This window comes from Vulpes vulpes, chromosome 9, assembly GCF_048418805.1.
Source record: "Vulpes vulpes isolate BD-2025 chromosome 9, VulVul3, whole genome shotgun sequence".
NCBI classification, from domain to species: Eukaryota; Metazoa; Chordata; class Mammalia; order Carnivora; family Canidae; genus Vulpes; species Vulpes vulpes.
Window position 1 is genome coordinate 43,324,086 of NC_132788.1, and position 9,490 is coordinate 43,333,575.

Sequence of the window (9,490 nt, forward strand, 5' to 3'; positions counted from 1 at the left end):
ATGCCCAGCAAGCCACTACTTTACTGCCCAGCCCATACTCCAGAAATTAGGCTAAAACAGGCAAATGCCTGATTGTCCTTTGAGGCTCATCTGCCCCTTACACAAAGAGTTCCTGTGAGCATCGAAGCTTTGCTCAGTATAATATGAGGATTTGGTTATATTATGCAGAAATTCATGAACTTTCCACTGTAATGTTTGGGTATGCAAAATTGAGAAGCATTTTGGGTTACTATATCAGACTGAGGGAGAAAATGGTGTGGAAATTGATTTTTCCAAAGCCTCAACATTTCAAATGTAAAAACTCTTTTATCTGGTTACTTCTGGGGGAAATAACAGCTAGGAGCTAATGAATGGGAAGAGACATCAAGATATCTCAGCTCCATGTTGGCCCTAATTCTACCTCCACCACCAGTCCTAGCAGATGCTTAATCATGAGGCTGAACATCTAGGAGAAGTCTCCTCTGACTGGCAGCAGGTGGCCAGTGTGCTTTGTGGCCACTTTCTCAGAGGTGGTCATGGTCAGATGCTGATTTATTAACATCTTGCCTGATCCCTAACTTCTGTGCCCCCCTCCCCATCTCCCACACATATGTGAACTACGGCAAAAGGGAAGCATTTCAGGCTGGAGCTCAGGAAGAGAGCCTTATAATATGAACAGATCCTACACTTGATCTTAGCCAAAAGACCGAGAAGCAATTGAGAGCCTTATAATATGAATGGTTTCCTCCTTCAAATACCCAGGGTATTCCCACTTTACACTATAATGGTTTACCTTGATTTCTTCTCAAAATATTTCATTTATATTTATCCCTATCTCCTCGACTGTACTGTAAATTCCATGAGGCAAAAGCCTTTGTCTTACATTTCTCTTGTATATTTTTAACCACAAGGAGAGTGCCATGAGTTTAGTAGATACCCAACAAATACCGAGGGATTAATTCCTTCTTTCAATGTGACAGAAGCTTTTGTGGATGTGTTGTATTTTCCCTAGTAGGAGAAAGCTTCAGGAGAACAGAAACTATGTATTGATCATTTTTGTATCTTATACAACTTCCAGGTTAATTTATCAGTCAGGATACATGCTCAGTAATTATCCTGGAGAAACTGCACAGCTAAGGCAGCGATGGGTGGACCAAGTTTCGTGCTGGCCTCACTAGAACATTTAGAGTGTTAGAAGTGGGGATGAGTGGTATTTAGCCTTTTCTTCCTTACATGGGAGCACTTACCTAGCATGGTTTGACCACTCTCTTTGCCTGGAACATTTTCTTCATTTGGCTTCCAACAAGATTCCGCATGGCTGCTATCTTCCTAACTCATTCTCTGTTGCCAGTTCCTCCCTGGCTTCCCCCTGGTGGAGAGCTCAGGCTTGGTGTGAGGATCTCTTGGATGTGTTCTTACATTTAAACCGAATCCCTGAATATTCCTTACATTTGCCAATTTCTAAGATTTTGTCTCTAATTTTTTTTACCTTAATGCCTTTTTTTTTTCAATCTCCAGACTAAAATATCCAGTTGCCCTCATGTCTACTCAATATATCCAAACAGAACCCCTGATTGCTCCATACTCCAAACCACTTTCTCCTCCAGGGGTCTTCATCTCAATACATGGCAACTCTGTACTAATTGAATGGACAAAGCGTTGGGGTCAAATCTGACTCTTTTCTCTGCACATCCAGTTCTGAGCAAACTCTGTCGGTTTTGCCTTCAACAGACATTTAAAAATCCAGCCATCCTCATCATCCTACCCTCTCTCTCCACCCTGTTCTGAACTTCCACCATCGCTGCAACATGAGCTCTGTGAGGGCACAGACCTTGTCTGTTTTGTTTATTTTGGTATCTTCCGTTCCCGGTACACTGCTTGGTGCATGATAGGTGCTTAGTATCCATTTAATGAGTAAATCTCTTGCCTAGATTATTGTAGTAATCTCCTAATTTGGGATTTCTCAACCTCAGCACTAATGACATTCTGGGCTGGGTAATTCTCCTGCAGGAGCTTTGTATGCCCCATAGAATGGTCAGCAGCATTACTGGCTTCCACTCACTGGATGCCACTTGCACCCTCTCCTTCCACCTCAAGTTGTGACAACCAAAAATATCTTCAGACGTTGTCTATTAGGGCGCAGAGCCATCGCCATCATTGGTATTCCGGTTTCTACTGGTGCCCCCATGGTCTCTGAGGAGCCAAATCGACTCTTTACACTTGTTAAGTCAAACCATGGCTTCTCATAGACTGAGTGAAATCCAAATACCTTACCACACCTATAAGGCCTCTCTCTTCTCCTCTGACCTCATTCCTCCTCACTACTCTCTCTGTCTCAGACCCATTCCCTGTTTATCATCAGGATATACCAGGCCTATGCCCAAGCCTTAGGGCCTTTATGCTTACTGTCCCCACTGCCCCCCCCCCCCCCAGCATGAAGCCTATGAAGCAGCATTCTATCCTCGGCACTCTATATTCCTCTACCTTGCTTCTATGCCTCTATAGTTCTTACTGCCTCGTGATGGACAAACGTGCTTAGAATAGTTCCTGGCAGCAGATAGGCGCTCAAAACATGGAAGGGAGTAACTGACAGATGAACGGATGGATAGACACAGAAGACAGTGGTTTATTGAGGTCTTCACTGGCCTCCCTCCTTTTCTGTCTTTGGCTCTCATAATTCTTGCCGAATCATGGTTGGTTTTCTTTCCTCCTAACATATGACCAGAACTCTACAAACGGTATAAAACAAACCAACATAGACAACCAAAAGCCTCACAGGGACTATCTTCCAGAAACTAGCTTGGACTCGTTCCCATTTAAGTCCCAGGATTTGGGCTTTATTTGGGGTTAGCAACACAGATTGGTGAACAGTGCTTATAGCTTGGAGTTGGGTAGCTTATAGCTAAGGAGTTGCCTGGGTATATCCAGGCAACTCCTTAGTTCTGGTGTGGTCGTGGGCAAGTTACTTTCCCCACCTGTGCTCCAGGCCTTTTGTCTGTTAAATGGGATAATATATAACAGAATTCCTAGAGCTACTGTGAGGATTAGGAGAATTAATTATACATGTAAAGTGCTTAGGCATGTGGTAAGCTCTGGATAAATATTTGCTAGTATTATTAGTCTGTATATATGCTATCTTCATGAGGATTTCTCCATGATGCTGTCTTCATAAGGATTTGGTGCCTGGCAATATGATGATGCTTTGAAAGTTTCTGCAAGATACATATATTGACAGCCTGCCTACTGCATACTACATGCCATACTAGGTACTGGGGACTTGGGTTGAATAGGACAAATAGGGTCTCTGTCTTCCTGGAATTTACATTCTATTTTGAGGATACAGATAATAAGCAAATAAATGAAAAATTATGAGCTAGTGCTAAGTGTGATGATAAAAATAAAATAGGGTTGAAGAGATGGGGAAGCGTAGGGGAGGGAATTGCTATAGGTCTCCTGATCTAGAAAAGCTGCTTTCCAAGGTAATTTTAAGCTGTTACCTGAATGACAAAAAGCAGCAGCCAGCCAGACACCCAGGGCAAGAATTTTTCAAGCACAGTTACCAGTTCATGCAGAACCCTAAGCAGGGATCAGGCTTGGTGTGTTTGAGGAGCAGAAGGCAGCCAGTGTTGTAGCATGGGGTGAATGTCGTTGGGGAGAGTAGAAGAGAGTGAGGTCAGAGGGGTCAAGTCATGTGCATTGTAGACCACACTAAGGGGTTTGGAGATATATATATATATTTAGAAGGCTGGGGAATCATTGGAAGGTTTAAAATGGGAGAATGACATTTTACAAAGATCTCTCTGACTGCTGCTGTGTTGAGAATGGCCTGCAGAGAGGCAAGCCTTAAAATAGGGACACCAGTGGAGGACAGTGACAAGTAAAACACATGGCCAATGGGGGTGATTATGATAGAGTTTCTGCCACAACGTGATGCTTAGATGCAGCTCTGAATCTTGTCACTAACGTGAGGCATCATCACACCGGCCAGGATGTGGTACCAGATATCTCTGACCAATCCTCCCGGCCCAGGATGGTGATTGGCTCACCCTCTCAGCCCTCTTGCCTTTTTTCTCTCCAAGGAGGTTTTAACTGTAACCTTGTAATGTGATCAGTGTGTGGGGATGGGGGAAAGGTGAGGCTATATCCCCTTTACTTCTAGAACTTTCTTCCATGGCTCTTAGGAATATTAAGATAAGCTAAAATTGTGTGGAATCTAAAGGGGGAGAACAAGAGTGTCTCAACAAAGACCAATGGAGAATTCTGTGCTGACAATGGACTATTTATTAAATATCAGCTTTTTGACAGTGACAGTAGTAACTACATGTGAATGATGTTTGTTTTAAGAATCTTGAAGAAACACTGAGACTTCTTCTAAAGGTTAAAAACAGAAAGGCCCCTTGTGCTCCCATTCCATAAATTCTGTTATGAATGAGGCTGTATGTTTCACATTTAATAAACAGTCTTTGGCTTGGAAGATTTCTTTTCTGGATCTTGTGGACTGAAGGCCAAAGTTTTTTTTTTTTTTTTTTCTGTTCTAATTTACACCACTATTTATAGACTTATCATTTTCTATACTTAGAATACTTTCCAGAATGCAGAAAGAGGCCAAATGAAGTTGCTACAGGTCTTCTACTTTCTGGTTATTCACAAGAGGCAAAAAACCCTGACAATAAGACTAAGTCCCTGAAGTAATAATGGTCTTTGATCAGGCCACATCAGCTTGTCTCCTCCATTTGTCCATACAAGATCACTTCTTGGGTAGCCTACTTTAGGGTTGCCAGATCAAATTACAGGACACACAGTTAAATTTGAATTTAAGATTTTAGAAAAATGGATAATTTTTTAGTATCAGTATATCCCAAGCTTCATATGGGCAGATATTAGTTGTTTGAAATCCAAATTTAACTGGGCATCTTGTGTTTTTATTTGCTAAAGTGGCAACCCTAACTCTTGTTGGGGATGGGTGGGCAGCATCACCCACAGTAGGGGCCACTAACACATCTGCTGTCTCCTTGGGCCTGTCCATCTCCGGTCACCCACCTCCCTCAACCCAGCTAGACTGCAAATGGGTATTGTTGCTGAAGTGAACAGCTCTCTCTCTTTACCTACCTTTCTGTATCTCAAATAGACTCCATGGCTATGTAAGGACATTCTTTCCTTCCCCTATAGTAGAAGCTATTTTCCATCCATCCATCCATCCGTCTCATAGGTACTTAAAGAACATCTTTTAAGTACCAGACATCAGGAAGCAAATCCATTATCTCCCTGGGAACATGTCATATGGACAACTCATGTTCTGTCTTGAAGCCAGTTTCTTGGAAGTCCTCCAGAACATAGGAAATAGCTGTTACAATGAATAAAACATTTCTGATCCCAGGATTTCTGAGCTTGTCCAGCTGAGCCTATATATCTTGGGTGCCACTGGTTGCCTTGGAACTAGTCCTGACCTGTGACATTTGGTACAGGGAAGCTGAAAGCCAGACAGGACTGTGCTGTAAGGGAAGGCTACTTGTAACAAACAGAACTCACCATGTATAGTCACTAGAAGTTTTTTTTTTTTGTCCAAGTAATACTTCCAGGTAGGTATAAAGATTTGTGGGGCAACCCACCCTGCATATTCATTTGGGGACTTGGTCTGTCAGAGGCTTTGCCATCTTCATCAGATCACTGGTCACTTCTAAGTTTGCCCAGGGCTCATCGTCAGTCCAGCCAGGCATAAGAGGACTAGAGCCTGGAGGCGTGCATGGGAGATTTGACCAAGCCCATATCACCTTCTCTCAGATCCCTTGGATAGCTGCATGGCCACTCCTCTGCAAGGGAGGCCGGGCAGCGTGTGCCTGGGGAAGAAGAAATGAACATGCATTCATTTAACTTCTTTGAGCCTCAGTTGCCTCATCTACAAAAGGTGTCCACCCTGCACTGATTGCCTTCCAAGTACAATTGATAACATCTCTGCTGGGACCCACCTCTGGCAGGTCTGACATTCCCTGGCTCCCTTTTCCCCGCCATCAGACTTTCCACCCACTCTGGGGATAAAGGAGATCTGATCCCTCTTCCATTTTCCAATCTGCCTGCTTCTTGGTTCTCACCCTTCTCAAACCAGCTGCAAAGAGCAAAGATACTTTATCTCACAGGTTGTGTTCCAATAAATCACTTACTGCTGGTCGCTTTGCAACTTCGAGTGCATTTCTCCATAAAAGCGTCTGTACATGGATCACCGCTAAAACCCCGCCCCCGTCTTCTGGCTCAAGGCAACTCTAAGGGGAGGGTAGCTGGAGGGAGGCTCTGGCACCTGGGCAGTTCTCCTGGTAGCATCTAAGAGGGCTCTGCAGCAGGGAGTGTGGGTGGAGTTCTGGGGGGGAGGGCAGGTGGGCAGAGGTTTTGTGAGTGGCTAGTTCCCATGGCAACCAAGAGGTGGCCTCCACAGCAGTGGGACTGAGTAGCCTTGGTTAGAAGCTGACGGTAAGCTTAGTGTTTATATAAACCTGGAATTTCGGGTGGCTGCAACCTGGAGCAGAGTGCCTTTCAAGCTGGGAAGCTTCATTACCAGTGTGCCCTGTGCAGCTCTGTGTCCATTTCATTGAAACAAGCATTTATTGATCATCTGCCAAACACTGTGGTGGATACTGGGAACCCTGGGAATAAGACACAGTCACTGATCCTTGTGTGCCAGCCTGGAGGGTGAGATGAACATGGATGTACAACAAAAAGGGACAGTGCCATGTGACCCAGGCAGGGATGAGGTAGTCTGGAAGGCTATGGAAAGAAAGATTGGATCTTAGCCATGGCCATTGCATGTATAGAAATGTGGCATGAAACAGCAAAATGCTTTGACGAGGTCATGTGGTGTCTGTGTGTGTCGGGGGGGTCGATGGTATGGGAGCTTTTGGTAGGCATTGGATCAGGAGCACCTAAGGACCTTGGGTCATATCCTGGAGGCATGTGGACCTGGAAGCCTTCTCAGAGATGACATTTGAGGTGGGTGAGTCCAATGGATCCATGAATATTTTCAAAACTTGTATCCAGTTTTAGCTTCCCTGAATTCACATAAACGGAAGAAAAATTGGGGGATATTTCTCTAATGTTTGGCATATTAACCCATCTCCACCCTCCAAATGATCACAATTGTGTTCTGGTTTGGAGACTAAAGCTGTAATCCTCTGAAGTTGGAAGACTTGTTATTGCAGCATCAGCCCTGCAGGGGCGTCTTTGCACATAGTGGGCATTCTCCTTGGCTCTGTTTCCCCTGGCATCTGCCCTCTACACCTGAGGCCCACCTTATGGTCCGGGTGTCCACACTCCCTATAGATGGCCATCTGGCCTAGCTTTAACACTAAAAGTACCACATCCCATGAAACCTCTCAGTCCCAGTGTCCACCTCCAGGACAGAGAGGAAAGTCTGAGCCCAGACCTCAGGTTTATAGGATGTTGACTGGCAGGGAGGCTACAGAAAGAAGGTTGGCTTTGGAACAAGGCTTGACTGATTGAACCTTGATTTCTCTGCTCAATATTTCTCTGTGTGATCTTGGAGAAGTTACTTCATTGTTTTGAATGTTAGTTTCCTCATCTATAGAATACTTATCTTAAGGAAATGGAAATAATTATTTTTAACACTGTCATGGAGGAGGTGCTCAGTAAGTGATGTCATTTTCTAGAGCGAAGGAATATCAAACGGTCACCATATAATGTGAAAAAGTGTATTGAGCTTTTATATTGAAGGCTGCGGACCCAAAGGAAGAGCATATAACCACCTCTGGTCAGGGAGGTCCTATAGTTACTGCCAATTGCGGACAAGTCTGGAGGTGGGGGCCCTCCGGCCTCTCACACATCCACTGTGGACTGTGATTAAAAATTAGAGAAAAAGTAAATGCAGTATAGTAAGAACATACTGAGTAGCAAAAAAAAAAAAAAAAAAAAAAAAAAAAAAATTGGAGTGGTGAGGTAATAGACATGAAGTACAAGCAGTCTCTGAACTCTAGTCCACGTAGGGGAAAGAACCTGTGGGTGGGAGATTCTAAAGTCTGCAAGGGTTCTAGAGCAGAGAGCTGGGTAGGCTTGGTAGGAGAGTCCAGGCATTCCAGAATTCTCAGGAAATTCTGGAACAGGGAAATTCTGGAACAGTCTAGTATATTCTGGAATGGACTTCCTGTGGTTGAAGCCAGAGGGCAGGGAGAAGTGCACAGGATTCTGTTTGTGAGGAAGAGATGGGTTTATTGACTTGTCTGATTGTGGGGTGCCCCCAAGAGGACCATAACAGCCTTGTAGTCACATCTGGAGAGTTCTGCCCCTTTAAAGAGACCAGGACTCCAGAGAGTGAAGCAAACTTCCTCCAAGAGTGTAGGCAAGTCTAAATTGTACCATGATTTCTTTTACAGAAAGCCTGAACAATTTTAAATGTGGAAAACCAGTAGCTTCCTCTTATCCCCCTCCATGGTTGGATGTCTCCTCTGCAAGGTCATCTTCTGTCTGAAACATGGAGAAGGCACTTTTCTTTCTTGTTCAGGAATCGTAGCTCCTTGACACTTGAGAATGTCATTGACAACGACACAAAGCAAGATTAGTGATGTGTAGGTCTCCAACCTCTCAAGAATGCTTCATCTCTCAGGACCAGTGGCTCCAATAATGGTGATAGGAAAGATAACACTGGAAGGAACAGCTGGTCTGGTGCCTTTGCCTCCTCACATACTATCCAGAAGGGTGGAGAATTAATTATCAGCCAAATTTCCTTCCCCAGAGCTGTGTGAGGAGGCAGCTTATTAACAAGCACAAGTCTGGATCTGCTATCCTGTGCGGGCCAGAGCAAAGATTTTGCCCTTACTTCTCTGTTAAGCCACCTTTTTTTCCCCCTCCGAGTTCACATCAGACGGGTAATGTGCTGAGGTCATAACAAGGTTTGAGGGAGGCACATGTCACATGATGGTGTGAACACGCGATCATCTTGTTTATGAACTACAAAAGGATCTGTTAAGCCACCTTTCTACCCTTCAGCTCTCTGAGGGACTAACATCATTACCAGGACCACGTGCGCCCCTTTAACTGTTGAGCCTCCACCTGGGGGAGGGCACTGAGAGATGACAGTGACCCACGGGCATTGAAAATGCCCGCTCCTTAAGGTATAGATGTCCTTGACAGCAGCATCTCACCAGGGCTTTCTCTTACCAAAGTGGCCCTGGCAGCAGGTGGGAGGGGGCTTCTGCATGCTTGGCATATCTCTATGTGGATTTGGGTTACTAAACAAATATAGCAAATTCCTAAGTAGGTCCCCTAGAATTCAGTCCCATAAAATGTGGCCTTGTGTTATGATGGGGTAGGTTGAATGACCGGGGGCAGGGGCCAGTCCCCTTCACTGGTATATTCATCCGATCTTATGCTATTGTGAGTGCATTATCGTGGGGCTTCATTATGTATCAAATAGTAACATCATTTCCACCAAGTGCAAAGAGAGCAAACTTTACCTGCATTTTCAGATGTAGTTAGTGTGATAATGAGAGATCTGGAGGCAGATAGGTCA

The 9,490-nt window shown here is 44.5% G+C and overlaps 1 non-coding gene and 1 pseudogene across 1 annotated transcript; both read right to left on the reverse strand.

Annotated features, from left to right (window-relative positions):
* Positions 1 to 604: 604 nt before the first annotated feature.
* On the reverse strand, positions 605 to 697 carry LOC112918710 (U2 spliceosomal RNA; annotated as a pseudogene).
* Positions 698 to 8,836: 8,139 nt separating this feature from the next.
* LOC112918727 (small nucleolar RNA U13) lies at positions 8,837 to 8,940 on the reverse strand. Its single transcript, XR_003234758.1, has one exon. It is a non-coding gene; the product is annotated as a small nucleolar RNA U13 (small nucleolar RNA).
* Positions 8,941 to 9,490: the final 550 nt, after the last annotated feature.